Raw genomic sequence first — 18,557 nt, forward strand, 5'->3', positions numbered from 1 at the left:
AGCTCGAGCTGCCCGTGCCTCTGGCCACTAGATCTCTCCCCGAGTGCCCCATTCTCTCCGCCTCGACGAGCTGGTCCTCCCTGCAGTAGCCGAAGGTCCCCGAGCCCTGCAACGCCCACGGCACCGTCGTCTTCAAGCTTCGGCCACCGGCGAGCTCCGCTCAATTCGTCGCCCTCAGCGCTTCCCCAAGCCGTCTAAGCCCTCCACTGCACTCCTCATGAGCTTGCGCAATTTTCCCCCAACTTTTCCCCGTCGATCTCTTCCCCTAGGCCCAGTTTCACCGGAGCCCGTCGAGGAACGCCGCTGCAGCTCGTCGCCGGTAGCCCTCCGGTGAACGGTTGGTCCATCTGAGGCCACCAGCAGCTTCAGGCCGTCGCGTAGATGCTTTAGGAGCCCAGCCCCACGCGATTTGACCCTGTTTCCGATGACCTCGACGATGGCCAAACTTGGTCGCCGCCGAGCTCGTCGCCGACATCGATTCCGGCCACCCCAGCCCCTGGGGTTTGCCCCATCGTGCGCGCCGTCGAGTGGCCGTTCTTCCTGTGGTCTCCGCCGTGTGTTTGGTCGTCGGAGACAAGTTTCCGATGCCCTCCGTCGTACTGGTGGTCGCCGGAGGCTCCCCGCCGGCGAGGACGACCTCGCCGCCGGTGGATCTCAGCTGGCCTGAGCCACTGACGTGTGGGGCCAGCCTCTGGATATTTGGTTTAATAAAAATAAAGTTAATTAATTTAATAAGTCACTCACATGTGGGTCCAGTATTGTTAATTAGCTAATTAAGATTAAAACTAATCTAAAACTGACCAGATTCACTGACCAGTGGGTCCCACTGGTCAGGTTTGACTTTCAACGGCCAGTTGGACCTGCTGATGTCATGCTGATGCAGTAAAGATTTTCTGATTTAAAAGAATTCTAGAAAAATGCCAAAACTTCTAAAAATCATAGAAATTAATCTGTAACTCCAATGAAAATAATTTATATATGAAAAAGTATCAGAAAAATCCAAGGAATCTGAATATCTTTGAAAATGTTACTAGACCAAACATATAGAATAATGTATAAGTTAAATTTTATAAATGCTTTGGAGATGGAATTTCAAAATCATTTGAATTCCACTTCAAATGCTATGATCAAACATTGTTCAATCACAACCAGCAACTTAGCATAACATTTCCATGCATGTTAAAAACAAGTTGATCTGAGCATCAGGTCGAATCAATTAAAACGGTATTCGAGAATACCTCGTTTGAAGTGATATTTGAATCTGATTCAAATCAACTTCAAACTAATGAATGTTAGTTATATTAGCATACCACCTTGCATCCTCATGCCATGCTCATGCATCATCTTGTTTCATATGATTGTTATTGATTGTTGTCATTTTCTTCGGTAGGCTCCGCTCCTCCGGATTCCACCGAATATCCGACTGACGGATATTGTCCCTCCTCTGAGCAACAAGGCAAGCAACCATTTTGATCATCCCGATAAATCCCATGTTCTCGCTCCTGCTCTTACTTATTGCATTAGGATCAAATGCTTCAAATGCTTTTGCCACGTTAGTTGAACCCACTTCCTTTGCATGACATGTCTTTGTCACAGTAAATAGCTGAACCTTGCAACCTAGCATACCTGATAGATGCTTGAGCCATGATGTGCCTTATCCTGCTATGCATGCTATGCTTAGAGTTGTGTATGGTCTGTCATCTGGGAGATGAACAGAATTGTGAGAATGTGTTCAGTAAGTAAAGGTGGTGTGTTGAACCTGATTTGGTAAAGGTACCGGTGAAAGGCTATGTAGGAGTACATGGCGGGTTGTTTCATTGGAACCGTCCTTAGGAACTGAGTTCCGTGTATGTAATCCAAGACTAGATACTACCACACGTTGGGATACTTAATTGACCCTCTCGACTTATTATTCACTTAGTACTCGGTCCAGGAGTTGCAAGTAGTTTCTGGTGTTTATAGTCATGTTGGAGGCCGTGCATAGCGCTGACCTGAGAGGTGGGCTGTGATGCGGTAGGTAGTGGCACGGTGTACCAAGTGGCACCCGGATGGTGGGCTTGGGAACCCTGCGCACATCGTTTGAGGCCGTGGCGGAAACCTCGGCCGGACTTCCGTGCGGGTTACCCTCAGATAGGCGATAGACCTGGACTAAGTATTAGCGTGGTTAACGGTCGTGGCCGACTCCCTCGCTGGGCTTCTGCTTGAAGGTTGCCGAGGTGCATGACGTGCACATGGCGATAAGTGGCGAGAGCGTGTGTGAAGAAGTACACCCCTACAGGGTTATGATCTATTCGAATAGCCGCGTCCGCGGATATGGACTACTTGGAGACATATGTTGTTCATAGATAACTTCAATGGCTACTCATGAAATTGTCAAGATAAGCGTGAGTGTCGTGGACGGCGTTTCCGTATGGAGACGGAATGATTCCATAATGGAGTATTGTTGTGGTGTTAGTGGACTCGTGTGCGACAAATCAAGTTGTCAAAAATTGTTTTAAAATGCAAGTTGTCTAGCCACGAGTCAAATGCTGGCTTTCCGCATGAAACCCCACAATACCTTATTGATACATTGCATGAGTACATAGTTATCCTAAAGTCTTGTTGAGTACCTCCGTGCTCATGTTTGCTTAATAATTGTTGCAGAGGTTGTTAATGACCCTAATGGAGGGTTCTTCCTAGACATCGACGACGACGAGTAGCTGGTGTCCCAGCTACAATTTGGCCCTAGGGTGGGTCTGTTGTATAGTTAGGCCATGTGCCTTCTAGTTTCATCTGTCTGTACTCAGACAATTTAATTACTTCCGCTGGCTTGTAACTTGCATGACTGTTATGATGGGTCGTGAGACCCCTACTGTGTAATATTATCTGTGTGGCTCTTCCGAGCCTCTTAAATAAAGCTTGTATGTTTATGGTTATGTTGTGATGCCATCGATGTATCTATACATATCAGTATGCCATGCGTACGTGTGTCGTACTTGATATGTATGGGGTTCGATTACCTAGCCGTAGACTTTGGTAGCATTCCTTACAGGGAAATGCCCCTTTGTGATCCAACGAGCCATGGTAGCTCGCTGCTGCTCCGGACATATTGGTTGACCGGCGTGTGTCCTTCTTAGCTGCTGTGTCTGTCCCCTTTGGGGAATGTCCCGCGATGTAATGGAGTCCTTGTAGCTTGCTACGACTCGTCTACATTCGCTGGTGACCCCCGACACCTGCTTTGCTGGGTCATGTATGCCTGTCCCTGTGCGGAACTGCCACTTTGCTTTATGACTAGACATGTCGATCCGGGATCTTTGTCATTGGATTGCTAGCGACACAATTGCATACGCGAGTCAAAAGGTGCAAACGGTCCCGGCTATGGTAAGGCTGCAGCCGTGGAGTTAACCGTGCGTGAGACCGCAAAGAGATGCGATGTGTTACAGGCTGGATTCCTATGGCTTAGGATCGGGGTCCCGACATGCTATTTCTATTTCTTTCATTACCCTCAAATTTTTTGGGCACTCTTTCCTATCCAAATCATTGCCTCATGAAAACTTTCGTAACCATTTGCCTAGTAAATCTTTCTCAGCAAACTTCCAAAGTTTTTGTTCAGCTAACAGCTTTGTGAAGGAAGTACAAGATAGGAATATCCTCATGAGTTGAATTTTTCCACATCTTCTATGTGCCCAAAACATAGCTCTCCACAAAATGTTAGCCCAATCTAACAATCCATGTGATCTCATCATCCAATCTTTGTTTCCGGTAATATTTTCAGTTTGTGAAGCAACTACATTTTATATTGCTTTATAGTTGATGAAAATTTACCATGGAATGAAACTGACCATATAAACTCACTCCACCAAATTTTAGCTCATTTAATTCAGCCAGTTTCCCTCAATATTTTTCCCAATACTATGTTCAGTAGAGAGCATTGTGAAGGAAGTACATTTTTTGTTTATCCAAATTTTATGAAATTTTTACAGTGCCTTAATGTGCCCAAATTATCATCCTCCTCCAAATTTCAGCTCAATACAATCATCTATGTGAGCCCAGTTTCAATTACCATTTTCTGTCCAGATTGGCACATTGTGAAGGAAGTGTCACTTTGGCATGTCCAAATGGTATAATTGTTTTACAATGCCTTCATATGCCCAAATTAACATCATACATCAAATTTCAGCTCAATCCATTCATTCATTTGATCCCACCTTCAACATCCATATTTCTGCACAGTGTGGTACTTTGCAAAGCAAGTGTGAGCTAGGTTCATCCATTTGAGATAAAATTTTCCAAGAGAGTCTCCTTAGTAGATGATGATCCTCAGCCAAAATTTAGGCCCATTGTCTATGTGCATTACCCACACCGCTAATCAAACACTTGGCTGCTAATTCATGTTTGAGCTTAGTTCAGTCTCCTCGTGAGATTCTTCTATTGTATTCTTATTCCTAACACCTACGTATGGAGTGTCCAATCAACCAGACATGGCTATTCCACCTAGAACGCGCGACAACGCAACGGTCAAGCGGTGACCACGCGGCTGGCATGCAAGTTTATGCGCTCTAGAGTTGGGGCCCTCGACCACCATCCAAACCTCGACGTCAAGCCACCATACCATGTATTTCTGATTAAATAGATACTTATATACCTATAAATGATTTTTGGGAAAAATAAAGAGCAAACTATAATACAGCTGCAGTTCAAATTTAACCCGCTTCCAACTGAATCGACATAAATTTGTCTTTTTCATGAGAGTTAGATAAAAGCTTTTAACACCCAACCATTTTGGCAATTGTACATTAAATATGGCCTAGTATTTTAGAAAAATTATTTGGTCCAATTTGGAAACAAATATATGGTAGGTCCTTCACAAAAAAACTCATTTTGGAAACTTGAAAAATGGAAAATGATTTTTACATACAAGGAAAATGAAAACTTCCTTAATCAACATTGTTTGCCATTCCAATATGCACCCTTGTGCATAATATTAGATCATTTCAACAAACTATGTCATGAATGTCGCCATAAGATTGATCATTTGGCTTGAAAGCCATGAATCTTCACACATGATAGCCTATTTCTAAGAACACTAGTTTAAAATAAGCGCCATATTACAAATTTATTATTTTTCTTGGTAACTTTGTCACATATATTGACACAATGCAAAGGTTTTCCATTTTTTTTTGAATTTTTTAGGGCCATTTCAAAATGCGGTCAAAATGGCGGGTATGACCGTTCCTACCTAGTGGTTGAATCTTGGAAAACTTTTGGTGTTTCTCTCATTGAACAGATACTTGTGTAACTGGAAATTATTTTTGAGAAAACTAAAGAGCAAACTATAATGCATCTGCAGTTCAAATTTGACCTGCTTCCAGCTGATTCAACGAATTTTTTTCTTTTTCACGAGAGGTGGATAGAAGCCTTTAACACCCAACCATTTGGTCAATGTCACATTCAATATGTCTTAGTATGTTATAAAAATGATTTGGTCCAATTTTGCAACAAATATATGGTAGGTCCTTCCAAAAAAACTCATTTTGGGTACCCGAAAAATAGAAAATGAATTATCCATTTAAAGAAAATGAACAATTTCTCAGGCAACATTTCTTGCCATTCCAATACGCACCCTTGTGCACAATATGAGATCATTTCAACAAACTATGCCATGAATGTGGCAATAAGATTGATCATTTGGCTTGAAATCCATGAGTCTTCACACATGATAGCTCATTTCTAAGAACACTTTTTAAAAATAATTGCCATATTACAAGTTTATTATTTTACCTGGTAACTTTATCACATATAATGACACAATGCGAAGGTTTTCCAATTTTTTGATTTTGTTTGAATTTTTCATGCCCATTTCAAAATACGGTCAAAACGGCGGGTATGACCGTTCGTAGCTAGGGCTTGATATTTGCAAATATTTTGGAGTATCTATGAAGAAATAAATACTTTTGTACCTACAAATTATTTTTGAAAAATATAAATAGCAAACTATGAGGCAGCTGCAGTTCAAAATTGACCTGCTTCCAACTGAATCGGCAGAATTTTTTCTTTTTCATGAGAGGTGGATAAAAGCTTTTGACACCCAATCATTTGGTCAATTGTATATTAAATATGTACTAGTATTTTAGAAAATTGATGGAGTTCTATTTTGCAACAAAATTTTGGTAGGTTCTTCACAAAAAATCAAATTTTGCCACACGGAAAATAATTAAAAATAGCTAGAAATATCAGAAGTGCATATAGATTGGTCCTCATCCGTAAAATGTGGTCTAACTTTAGTGAAAATTTGTGTGGTTCCAAACCAATCAGAACCCTTCCCACGGATCGATGACATGGCGCCCATCCATCCATCCATCCATCTCTCCATCCCACATACATCCATCCATCTATCTACAGAACAAAAACCTGAAAAAGAGATAACCCCACCCGCAGCCCAAACCCTAGCCCAGATCCCCCATCCCACCCTTCCTCCCTCGTCCCCATCTCCTCGCCGCCACCACCACCTCCTCCCCGTCCGCGAAATGCCACCGACCGAGACCTTCTTTCTTGTGTGGGTTCGCTTCGCGTCGCTCGCTCGCTCGCTAGCTTGCTTCCTACGGTCACTAGTCACTAGCACGACACACGCCTCGGCTTCCTCACGGCGGCCAGGGTCATGTGCGTCGCCGGTGTCCACTACGATGAGCCCGAGGTCCAGTCCGGATCCGGGTGCCGAAGCCTCGGTCGCGTGGCCGGACCTCCGGAGCCGCCTCGAGTAGGCCAGCGCCCTCGCCGTGCAGCTTGTGGCCGCAGTGGAGGAAAGGGCATGCCTGGAACGCCGCCTCGAGGCCGCGCTCGAGGTCCGAATGCCTTGCTTCTCGCTTGCTTGCTCTGCTCTGGTCTGCTTTGCTGGTCGCGCCCCTTTCTGGCATGGCCTTGATTTTACATGCCTGTCTCGGGCATGCAGGTGAGGAGGGAGTCGCTGCGGAAGGGCGCGGCGCTAGACGAGATGAGGCAGCGGCTCGAGCTGCGGGGGGCACGCGCGGACGACCTCGTCGTCTCCAGGAGGGGGGCCGCCGACGGCGTCGACCGGCAGAAGGAGCAGATGCACGCGCAGATCGAGCGGGTGATGCCGCTCTCCAGGGCCCTCGTTGCCGCGCACCGACAGGTGCAAGTACCTGCCTGTTTCTCCCTCCCCTCCACACGAGATCGATCGGAATGTGTTGGGTATTGTGTCTGGCTGCGTTCGTTCTGAAATCATCCGTCTCACCCTAATCGATTGCAGGAAGCTAAAGAGTTAAAATCCGCGGAGAAGGCATCGCTTGGGGATCTGCAGAGGCTGCTCAGGACGAGGCAACATCCCATGGTTGCCTAGGTCGCTGCCCTGTACCCCGTGAGGGTCTTCCGTGAGCTACCGGTCGCACAAAACCGCCATTCCCGCACTAATGGTTAGAATTCATCATCTGTGTGCCTCCCCTGAGCAACAATGTTTGATCTAATGTGCATATTTTTAGTGTGTATGCCCCATAGGCTCGTATAAGCAAGGAAATTGCAATCATGCTGTCACATTAAAAACACAATCGATCCTTATATCTCAGTTCCTGCATCCATTTATGATGAAATGACACCACATTTGCAGGAGAGTGTCAAACACATTCACAAGAGAATGGAGCACTTCCTCAAGAGAATGGAAATGGAATTCATTTCCTCAGTGTTATCAAATCTCCGCATGTTGGTCCCTTTACCTTTTTTGGTTGGAAAATTGGAAAGCCCAAGACAAAGGAGACGAGTTACAGCCATAAGGAGCTTCAGTGGTCAGCAGTTGTGCTTGGATATGTAGCGCATGTAAGTTTGTCTGCCCAGTGCTCTTTGTAGTATATGGCAGATGTTTCTTTCAAGTCTATGTTGCTTTGGTATGTGTGATTTACTCTACCATGTGTGTTGCATTTTGTCCTACGCCTTGATAATTACTAGGATGAATTAGTTCTGTCAATAAGATAAAGTTACGTCCATAATCTACAGGTTTCAGTCCAATTGATACGGCCAATTTGTTAAAGTACTTAAACATGTTAACAAATCCAGACTAGAGCGCAAAGGCAATTAACTAGTTGAAATGAAATATTCATAATAGGCGTCATAATTAAGGTCTCACATAGAAATATGGTAGCATTACATGTTCCATATAATATGGGTACAGTTCTCTCTCTTAAAAATGAATATTTGGTACAATTCCAGCAACACAATCTTGTTTTATAGAATAAATGAAACAAGCCCAGCCCCATGTTTCCAAGAGCTGGAGACATGATTATTTAATCTTGATAAATAGGACATCACAATGGTAGGAAACAATTTTGTATCCAACGCTTTTAAGAGACCAACGCTTGTGCCTCTTTTTAACATCACGTTAATAGGATTTCACGTCCACTCCACTGACAACGTATTTTTAAGGTTAGTCAAAGTGTGTCTGATTGGTACGGTTAGTCAAAGTAAGGTGTCGATTTGATGTTTCATACAATTATTGTGATACATTTGATGTTTCAAAATTGAGCTTTTTAAACCTGATGCCCAGCCCATCACAAATCAGCCATCTGCTACTCTTGTTCTGCCCTAGTTTTTATGATGATCTGAAAATTTGATACCCAGAACTCTTTCTTAGTGGTGAAATAGCGTGTCCAGTAAAATGTGCAAATCATCTTCATCATCACATGTAGTGCATAGTTTACTTATGTGAATAGAGTATTTGCCTGCTCTCTTACCTGATGGTGATGCTTTCCTCATTATTGTCCGCTTATTTTGCTTTCTTTCTCATGGATCCAAACTCTTTCTCAATGCATCCATTATCTTTCACACTGAGATGGAAGAGAAGATGATTGCTCCTGTACAATAAGGCGAAGAGCGAAAGTCTTCTTTTTCGGTTGTTGCGGAAGTTCTGACCAAGCATCGCCCATCAAGCAAAACAAATTTTGGTAGCAGTTTTTATGCACTTGATAACAGATTTTGTGATAGCACTTGGTTTGGTAGAAGATTTTGTGAAAGCACTTGGCTTGGTAGCAGATTTTGTGCACTTGGTTGTGTAATTTTGTACTGTAGCATCCCAAATCTTGGTATGTTATAATAATTACTACATTGATTGATTTTTTGCTTGAGTGATTGAAACTTGAGTGAAATTCAAAACTTTTTAAACTTTTGAATGAGAGGGAATAAAATGACTTTCCTAGTTTCTTTTGAATTCCAATTTCATCCAATACAAATCATTAAGAGAAGATAACATGACTTCTTCAAAATAAAGGACTTGGAAAAAAGATGGTCCGTGAAAATAATTCCTTTCGCAATCTATTTCATATTTAGTCCTATTAGAAATTTTAAATGAATTAAAAATCCCCTTTCCCAAAATTCAAAATATTGAGGGGAGCAATATGACACTCCAAACGAGGGGCCATTTGAAATTTTATTTGAACTTATGAAACTCACAAGAGTGTTTTGAAAATGTTTTATATTATGTTTCAAAAACAATTTTTGAAGTGGTTTTCAAATTTATTTTCTTCAAAAATAAAATACTTGGAAAATAGGGTAAAATGATTCCCTTCAATATAAAAATGGAGAGAAATTAATTTGAATCCATTTGAGTATTTTCAAAATGTTTTCTCTGCCTTTTATTTAAAACGGTAACGTTGTTTGAATTATTAAAATATTTGAGATTTTTGTTTGGCCTTGAAAATATGTTCATCTCGTAGGAAATCTTTTTCTGCAAATTTTGATATATAAAATGTCTATATAAAAGTATTATTGATTTTCTTTTATTTATGATTTCTTTCCTATTTTATTTTATAGGAAATAAATTATTTTTATTAGGAAAATGACTTGGGCCCGTTAGCAAATCTAGCCAAAATCTCTTTCTTCTTCCTCCAAACGATCTCCTTCCCCTCCTCACGTACAAAACCTTCCATGGCCAGGAGTAAATCAAATCGACCCGATCTCCTTGCTCCTTCCTTCTCCAACCCTCCCGAGGCCGCCTACAAATAGAGGAGCCTACCCTCTCTCCGTTGCCCCCCAAGCCCCACACTCCCCTCACCGGAACGCCGCCCCGCCACCCTCGCCGGAGCTCGCCCCCACCGAAGCTCCAGGAGCTTCTGCTGCTCCCTCCCATCGCGCCCAGCCCCTGCCGACGCCACTAAGCTTCGCCGGAGCTTCGCCTCCTCCGCCTGGACCCCTCCGCCGCCTCGACTGGCCACCGGAGCCACCTCCATGTCGTCTTCTCCAAGTTCGGCGACTATCTCCGGTGAGATTCAAAAATCCCGTAACGTTGTTTTGTTCAGAATAAGAGCAAAATTAGAAAATTCATATCTATTAGTCTAGAACTCCAAATAAGGTGATTCGTTTTGCGTTGGATCACAAATTTTATGTAGTTTTTGTAGATATCAAATTTGACCATGTTTGAATAATTAAATTTTGAGTTTAAACAGATTTGATTTAAACCTTGTTTTATGAATATCGAGAGTTTAAAAATATCTTTTGAGTTGATTCTTTTTTCTACTGATCACTAGTGATATTGTTTATAAGTAGGTCTAATTTTGGAATTTTTAGGATATTTTAAATTAGGGTTTTAAGCAAAACATATTTTGTTTTAGCCCTTTTCAGTTTTCGTGCTATTTCTTTTGTATTAATTGTTCTTAATTTGTTTTTTATAATTGTGACAAGTTATATTTTGTTTTATGATATTTACCAGTAACTTTTCGACAACAACAAAATTTTATTTAATTTATTCTTATTTGTTTGCATGGAATCAATTCTAGTTCTATACTAACTTGCGAATTGATTTCATTGCTAGTTTGATTTCCTATTTGAAAATATTTTCAAAATAATATTTTTTTGTATATTTTACTTCTCTTATATTAGTTATTTTATATTTTATTTTTTGTTATTTTTACTATTTTAGTGTGTTATTTGCTGTTAAGTTTCATTAGAACAAAAACTACTTAGTGATTGTTATAGTAGAAGGCTCCAAAGTTTTCTTTGAACTTTCTTTAGGATTCTCGTTTGAGTTGATTAATTGGATAAATTTTATTTGTTGTTGTGATATTGATTGTTAGAATGATTGCTAGTATGATTTCTTATATGAATACTATGTTTGATTATATAGATTTCATCGGAGACTAACGTATAGTTCCATCAAGTTATTTTTTGTGAGCGATAATCATCTTCATCAACCTTACCAGGAAAGTTCACATTGATCTTATTTTTACCTATGCTTTTATTGCATTAGTCTCAACCTTCTGCACCCATTGCATGCAAAGTAGGTACTTGGAAATTTTGATTCTTGAGTAGTATCTTGTGATAGGCATCCATAAGCCCCTTGTTACTTTGGCCGGGACGTTATTTGGCTATGCTTCTAGTTGACGGGTTTGGTTGAGTGTTTATCATGAGTGTTGTGAGAACTTAATAATCAAGACCTGAAGATTTCAAGACTTTCAAGATCTCATGATGCAATATACCTCTGGGTGAAGGACGGTTTTGATGGGCTCCCTGGGAAACCAGTGGATGATTCGGGATGCATGGGGAAGCGCCATGACATCTTGCGGAAAGCTTCACCCAGGCACGAAGAGATGGATGGATAATTCAAGACCCGAGGCTTACCTGCACAGCCAAAAGTCATTATGGGCTCTGGCTTGGTTGGACATCGTGGTGACTCTGGACGGGTGGTGCTACGAGATGTAGAAGAACGGTAGGATTGGATGGGCACCGACAGTGGCTCAGAGGAACCTTTTGGAAGACCATGTTTTGATCATCCGGTTCTCAAACACCCTGAAGTGCGAGGACTCCAATGGGGCCAATCAAATCTTGTGGGGAACATGTGCAAAACTCTGCAGAGTACTCAAACCTAATCGATTAGCCGTGTCCACGGTCATGGACAACTTGAGCCAAAGGAACTGAAACTATCAGGAATTCTCAACACCATTAACTTTGATGTGAGTAATATTGATGATTTGGGTATGAGAAATGGTTGGTGGAACCTTCTCATTAAACAACCAACAATGTAGTCAATTTTGCTTTCACCCTCTCTCTTGCTGTAGGAAAAATTTGCTTTACGCAAAACTTAAACTACATCCCCACATGCCATATATGCATATAGTATAGATGATATTTTCACCTCTCTCTTTTTTGACTTGCCGACATATTCAAGGCAGCAATGTCTTATGTTGGAGATACTTTCTTCGACGAGTAAGAGTATGATTCAGGGTTACGGTCTGCACTCTACCCGCCGTTGGTGTTTATTGGGACTCCACTCCCTTTGACTGTTTCCGCTGAGATTTTTGAGGTATATATCAGTTTAACGTTATTTACATGTGATTGCACTTTGATATATACATTGATGTACTATGTGTGCGAGCATACTAATCTGGGGATGGCACAAATACACAGAGTCTTGACTCCTTTTGAGTCGGGTCTCTATAGATATGGTACAGAGCACATGTTGACTGTAGGATGTGACACTAGAAACTGGAAATCCCTTAGGAAAGGATCTCTTTAAAATTTTATTTCCAAGAACATCCTTTACTTATCATCTCTTCTGATTTCATCAAATGTTCTCTCTGACCTCAAATAGTTAGAGAATACCCTTTCCCCTTTGACCACATGAAGGATCAACTGAGTCCCACTTTAAAGTAAAGAGGATTTCACCATGCATTTGAAGAATTGAAGCTGCGCCTATTGAAGACTCTCAAGACCCGAAGAATTCGAAGACCCTAAAGTGTTCCAATATTTATATGGCAATTAGAAGTACAAACCCCTGTTATATACCCACGTTAGATACGATGATTTGTGAGCATTAATTTGTGTGTGTGTTCCGACAGCCACAAATAAAATCTATTCTCAAAAATATTGTTTCTATTGTGTGTATCTTCCTCTTTCCCTCTCCGTCTTACCCATCTCATCCCAAAAACGTTGGACACAATAGATGGCGTATGAAGCTGGACTTGTAATCTTTGGACCAATGACCCAGCTGGAAGTTGAAATATGGATTCAGAACATGGAGAACCACTTCGGGAGCAATTTGATTTCAAGGAAGTATGAAGTTGCACACGCTCTTCATTACTTTACCCAAGGTGCTGCTATCTGGTGGAAAATGCATCACGCCATACAAGGATTTAGTGGAGCAAGAACCTGGGACGAATTCAAGAAGACTCTGTTAAGATCCCGTCTCATTCAGAAGTGCTATGATAACCCGATGAAAAAGCCTTGTGCATGCAAGATATATGGAGAAATAGGACACACCCAGGAAGAACACAAGGATGGATGCCCTCATTGTGAAGAAAATCACTCATCAGAGGAATGCCCAACTATTCAGGTGGCTTGTTTCTTGTGTGAAGGAACCACCCACTACCCAGCCTAGTGTTACATTTACCCCAAGGTGCAACAAGTGGTCAAGTAGCAGAAAGATGCAATGAAGGAAACATTCAAGTAGAAGATTTTAGAAGAACATGTGATGAACGAAAATATTGAAGAACCTGATGGACAAGGCCTAACCAGATTTTGCTCCAATGCCTGCTACTCATGTGGAGAAGGACACCTTTCACAAGATTGCACGAAGGAAAGCCAAGAGTGTCTGGGGAACTTGCCGACAAAAAAAGTAGAGTTTGATCCTCATGAAATAGAAGAACTGGCCAGAACGAAGAAGTCTAGAAAGAAGAGAAAGTACACTCGGATGAGCCAAATATCTGCAGATAAGGACCTAAGTTATATCCCATGTTTCAAATGCAAAACCTTAGGTCACTATGCCAATATGTGCCTAGCAAGGAAGCAGGAAAACCAAGGAGCAACAACAAACACCAAGGAGCCTCGAGACAGGTCGGAAGTTATTTGTTTCCGGTGCAAGGAAGCAGGACATTATGCTACTAAATGTCCACAGAGGAAAAAAGCTAAAATGGAGTAGTTAATTTTTGACAATGGCAATAAGTGTAACATGAAGCACTCGTGTCCATGAGATTATGCATTTGAATTTTGTAATAGAAGACTTAGAGATTGTAATAACTTCATGAATCAATGGAATTTATTGTGTCATGATTTCCTATGTTGAAATTGTATGAGTTTTTTCTCCAAGTACAAAGATCTATGTTCATTTTCGAGGATATGAGAAAATATGGACTATGCAGGCGTGAGTATATTTCATTTTAAGTGTGGTAGTAATCGGTAAACCCACAGGATACAATGAGTAAGAATGTACCATGCATACCAAGGAATCAAACCCACTGAATACAATTGAAGGAAATGTTGGACCATATCAAACTATGGGGATGACAACAGTTGAATAATGTACCATGGAATTGGAAATTTGAGGAGAGATTTAATATGAGAAACAAACACTTTTATTGGTATACAAACCAATGGAAAGGAAAATGAGTTAAAGGAATACAACCGGTACCAAGGATGCATCTCAAGATTTTCATGAAGGTTATCCTAGGAGCATTAAGGGATAAGCTATGATGGATCAGCAAACGTTTTCTTAGGAGCATACGAAAACCTGAGAGTGGTGAAGAACACGATAGATGTTTTGTTCAGCTTGCAGAACCAAAGGATTCGTACGAACTTCCTTCTTGTACAAGAGAATTTCGGCAACGCTTGTGAGGATGCCCGAGTGTTCGAATACGAGACTCGCTAAACCTTATACAGAGTAATGATTTGGGTGCGAAATGGATTGATCACCATGATGACTTACTCTTATCATTCTCTTGCTATTCGGAATGGTAAATCTGAGAGACTTACCCAAAGAGAGAGAAGACGTTCTTTGAAGCTTTTGTTTAAACCTTAGAATGGTATGATGGAGACCCCTTATACTTGGCAGTTGTTGTCAAAAGTAGGTATTTTTCGGCGAGGATGAAACCAAGGCCCTTTTCACTGAAGGATAACCAGAAATGGTAGACCACCATGAGAATCATCGATATGTTATTTAGATTGATCACGAGACTTGTCAGCTAAGAAGAACCAGTATCAGAATGACTTTATATTGACGTAAGAACACTGAATTTTGAAGGAAAACTTTATGGCTAAAACAAAAGAGCTTCAAGAAAGGAGTTACTGCGAAGAATGTGAAGAGACGCATAGTGCTAAGGACCCTAGAGGATTGCCATGAATTTTGAGGGACCGGTAACCCTCATTTTAAGTGTGGTAGCACCCCACTTTGGACGAAATTGGATTTTTTAGAAGACCACCAAACCCTAAACTTTTCTTTCTAGCCTCTTCGAATCTCGAGGATGAGATTCATTTTAAGTGTGGTAGGTTTGTAACATCCCAAATCTTGGTATGTTATAATAATTACTAGATTGATTGATTGTTTGATTGCGTGATTGAGACTTGAGTGAAATTTGAAAAAATTTAAAACTTTTGAATGAGAGGGAATAAAATGACTTTCCCAGTTTCTTTTGAATTCCAATTTCGTCCAATAGAAATCACTGAGAGAAGATAATATGACTTCTTCAAAATAAAGGACTTGGAAAAAAAGGTGGTTCGTGAAAATAATTCCTTTCGCAATCTATTTCATATTTAGTCCTATTTGAAAGTTTAAATGAATTCAAAATCCCCTTACCCAAAATTCTAAATCTTGAGAGGAGCAATATGACACTCCAAACGAAGGGCCATTTGAAATTTTATTTGAACTTATGAAACTCACAAGACTATTTTGAAAATGTTTTATATTAAATTTCAAAATCAATTTTTGAAGTGGTTTTCAAATTTGTTTTTCTCCAAAAATAAAATACATGGAAAATAGGGTAAAATGATTCCCTTCAATATAAAAATGGAGAGAAATTAATGTTAATCCATTTTAGTATTTTCAAAATGTTTTCTTTGCCTTTTATTTAAAATAGTAGCACTGTTTGAATTATTAGAATTTTTGAGATTTTTTTTGCCTTGAAAATATGTTCATCTCATAGGAAATCTTTTTGTGCAAATTTTGATATATAATATGTCTATATAAAAGTATTATAGATTTTCTTTTATTTAACATTTCTTTCCTGTTTTGTTTAATAGGAAATAAATCGTTTTTATTAGGAAAGTGACTTTGGGCCCTTTAGCAAATATGGCCCAAATCTCTTTCTTCTTCCTCCAAACGATCTCCTTCCTCTCCTCACGTACAAAACCTTCCATGGCGAGGAGTAAATCAAATCGACCCGATCTCCTCGCTCCTTCATTCTCCGACCCTCCTGAGGCCGCCTATAAATAGAGGAGCCTCCCCTCTCTCCGTTTTCCCAGCAAGCCCCGCACTCCTCTCGCCGGAACGCTGCCCCTCCACCGTCGCCGGAGCTCGCCCCCACCGAAGCTCCAGGAGCTTCTACTGCTCCCTCCCGTGGCCCCAACCCTTGCTGATGCCACCAAGCTTCGCCGGAGCTCCCCCTGCTCCTCCTGGAACCCTACGCCGCCTCAGCCGACCATCGGGGCCACCTCCCTGACGTCTTCTCCAACTCCGGCGACTATCTATTAGTTTGTATCTCCAAATTAGTTGATTCTTTTTTGCGTTGGATGAAGACTATGTTTGAATAATTAAATTTTGAGTTTAAACAGATTTGATTTATACCTTGTTTTGTGAATATCGAGAGTTTAAAATAGCTTTTGAGTTGATTCTCTTTGCTACTGATCACTAGTGATATTATTTATAAGTAGGTTTAAATTCGAAATTTTTAGGATATTTTAAATTAGGGTTTTAAGCAAAACATATTATGTTTTAGCCCCTTTTAGTTTTCTTGCTATTTCTTTTGTATTAATTGTTCTTAATTTGTTTTTTTGTAATTGTGACAAGTTATATTTTGTTTTTTTATATTTACTAGTAACTGTTCAAAAATAACAAAATTTTATTTTACTTATTCTTATTTGTTTGCATGGAATCAATTCTAGTTCTATACTAACTTGCGAATTGATTTCATTGCAAATTTGATTTCCTATTTGAAAATACTTTCAAAATAATATTGTTTTATAAATTTTACTTATGTTATCTTAGTTATTTTATATTTTCTTTTCTGTTATTTTTACTATTTTAGTGTTTTATTTGGTGTTAAGTTTCATTAGAACAAAAAGTACTTAGTGATTGTTATAGTAGAAGGCTCCAAAGTTTTCTTCGAAGTTTCTTTTGGATTCTCGTTTGATTTGATTAATTGGATAAATTTTATTTGTTGTTTCTAGTATCATTGCTTATATGAATACTATGTTCAATTATATAGATTTCATCGAGGAGTGACGTATAGTTCTATCAAATTATTTTCTGTGAGCGATAATCATCTTCATCAACCTTACCAGACAAGTTCACCTTGATCATATTTTTCCCTGTGGGTTTATTGCATTAGTCTCAACCTTCTTCACCCATTGCGTACAAAGTAGGTACTTGGAAACTTTTATTCTTGAGTAGTACCTTGTAATAGGCACCCATAAGCCCCTTGTTACTTTGGCCGGGACGTTATTTGGATATGCTTCTAGTTGACGGGTTTGGTTGAGTGTTTATCATGAGTATTGTGAGAACTTAATAATCAAGACCTGAAGATTTCAAGACTTTCAAGACCTCATGATGCAATATACCTCTTGGTGAAGGACGGTTTTGATGGGCTCCCTGGGGAAACCAGTGGATGACCCTGGATTCATGGGGAAGCGCCATGACATCTTGCGGAAAGCATCACCCACGCACGAAGAGATGGATGGATAATTCAAGACCCAAGGCTTACCTGCACAACCAAAAGTCATTATGGGCTCTGGCTTGGTTGGACATCGTGGTGACTCTGGACGGGCGGTGCTACGAGATGTAGAAGAACGGTAGGATTGGATGGGCACCGACAGTGGCTAAGAGGAACCCTTTGGAAGACCATGTTTTGATCATCCGGTTCTCAAACACCCTGAAGTGCGAGGACTCCAACGGGGGCGATCAAATCTTGTGGGGAACGTGTGCAAAACTCAGCAGAGTACTCAAACCTAATCGATTAGCAGTGTCCACTGTCATGGACAACTTGAGCCAAAGGAACTGAAACTATCAGGAATTCTCAACACCATTAACTTTGATGTGGGTAATATTGATAACTTGGGTATGAGAAATGGTTGGTGGAACCTTCTCATTAAACAACCAACAATGTAGTAAATTTTTCTTTTACCCTCTCTTGCTGTAGGAAAATTTTTCTTTATGCAAAACTTAAACTACAGCCCCACATGCCATATATGCATATAGTATAGATGATATTTTCACCTCTCTCTTTTGTGACTTGCCGACATATTCAATGTGTTGACCTACACGGCTGCAACGTCTTATGTTGCAGATACTTTCTTCGACGAGTAAGAGTATGATTCAGGGTTACGGTTTGCACTCAACCTGTCGTTGGTGTTTATTGGGACTCCACTCCCTTTGAGTGTTTCCGCTGAGATTTTGTAGGTATATATCAGTTTAACGTTATTTACATGTGATTGCACTTTGATATATACATTGATGTACTATGTGTGCGAGCATACTGATCCGGGGATGGCACAAATACACAGAGGCTTGACTCCTTTTGAGTCGGGTCGCTACATGTACCAGATTGTGCTATAAGTTTGGTAGCAGATTTTGGTTGTGCTACAAGTTTTGGCTATAT

General features: G+C 40.5%; 1 pseudogene; it reads left to right on the forward strand.

The window, feature by feature from the left end:
* Positions 1-6,662: 6,662 nt before the first annotated feature.
* LOC123450609 lies at positions 6,663-8,016 on the forward strand (annotated as a pseudogene).
* Positions 8,017-18,557: the final 10,541 nt, after the last annotated feature.

The sequence above is a fragment of the Hordeum vulgare genome, chromosome 4H, assembly GCF_904849725.1.
Source record: "Hordeum vulgare subsp. vulgare chromosome 4H, MorexV3_pseudomolecules_assembly, whole genome shotgun sequence".
Lineage (NCBI taxonomy): Eukaryota > Viridiplantae > Streptophyta > Magnoliopsida > Poales > Poaceae > Hordeum > Hordeum vulgare.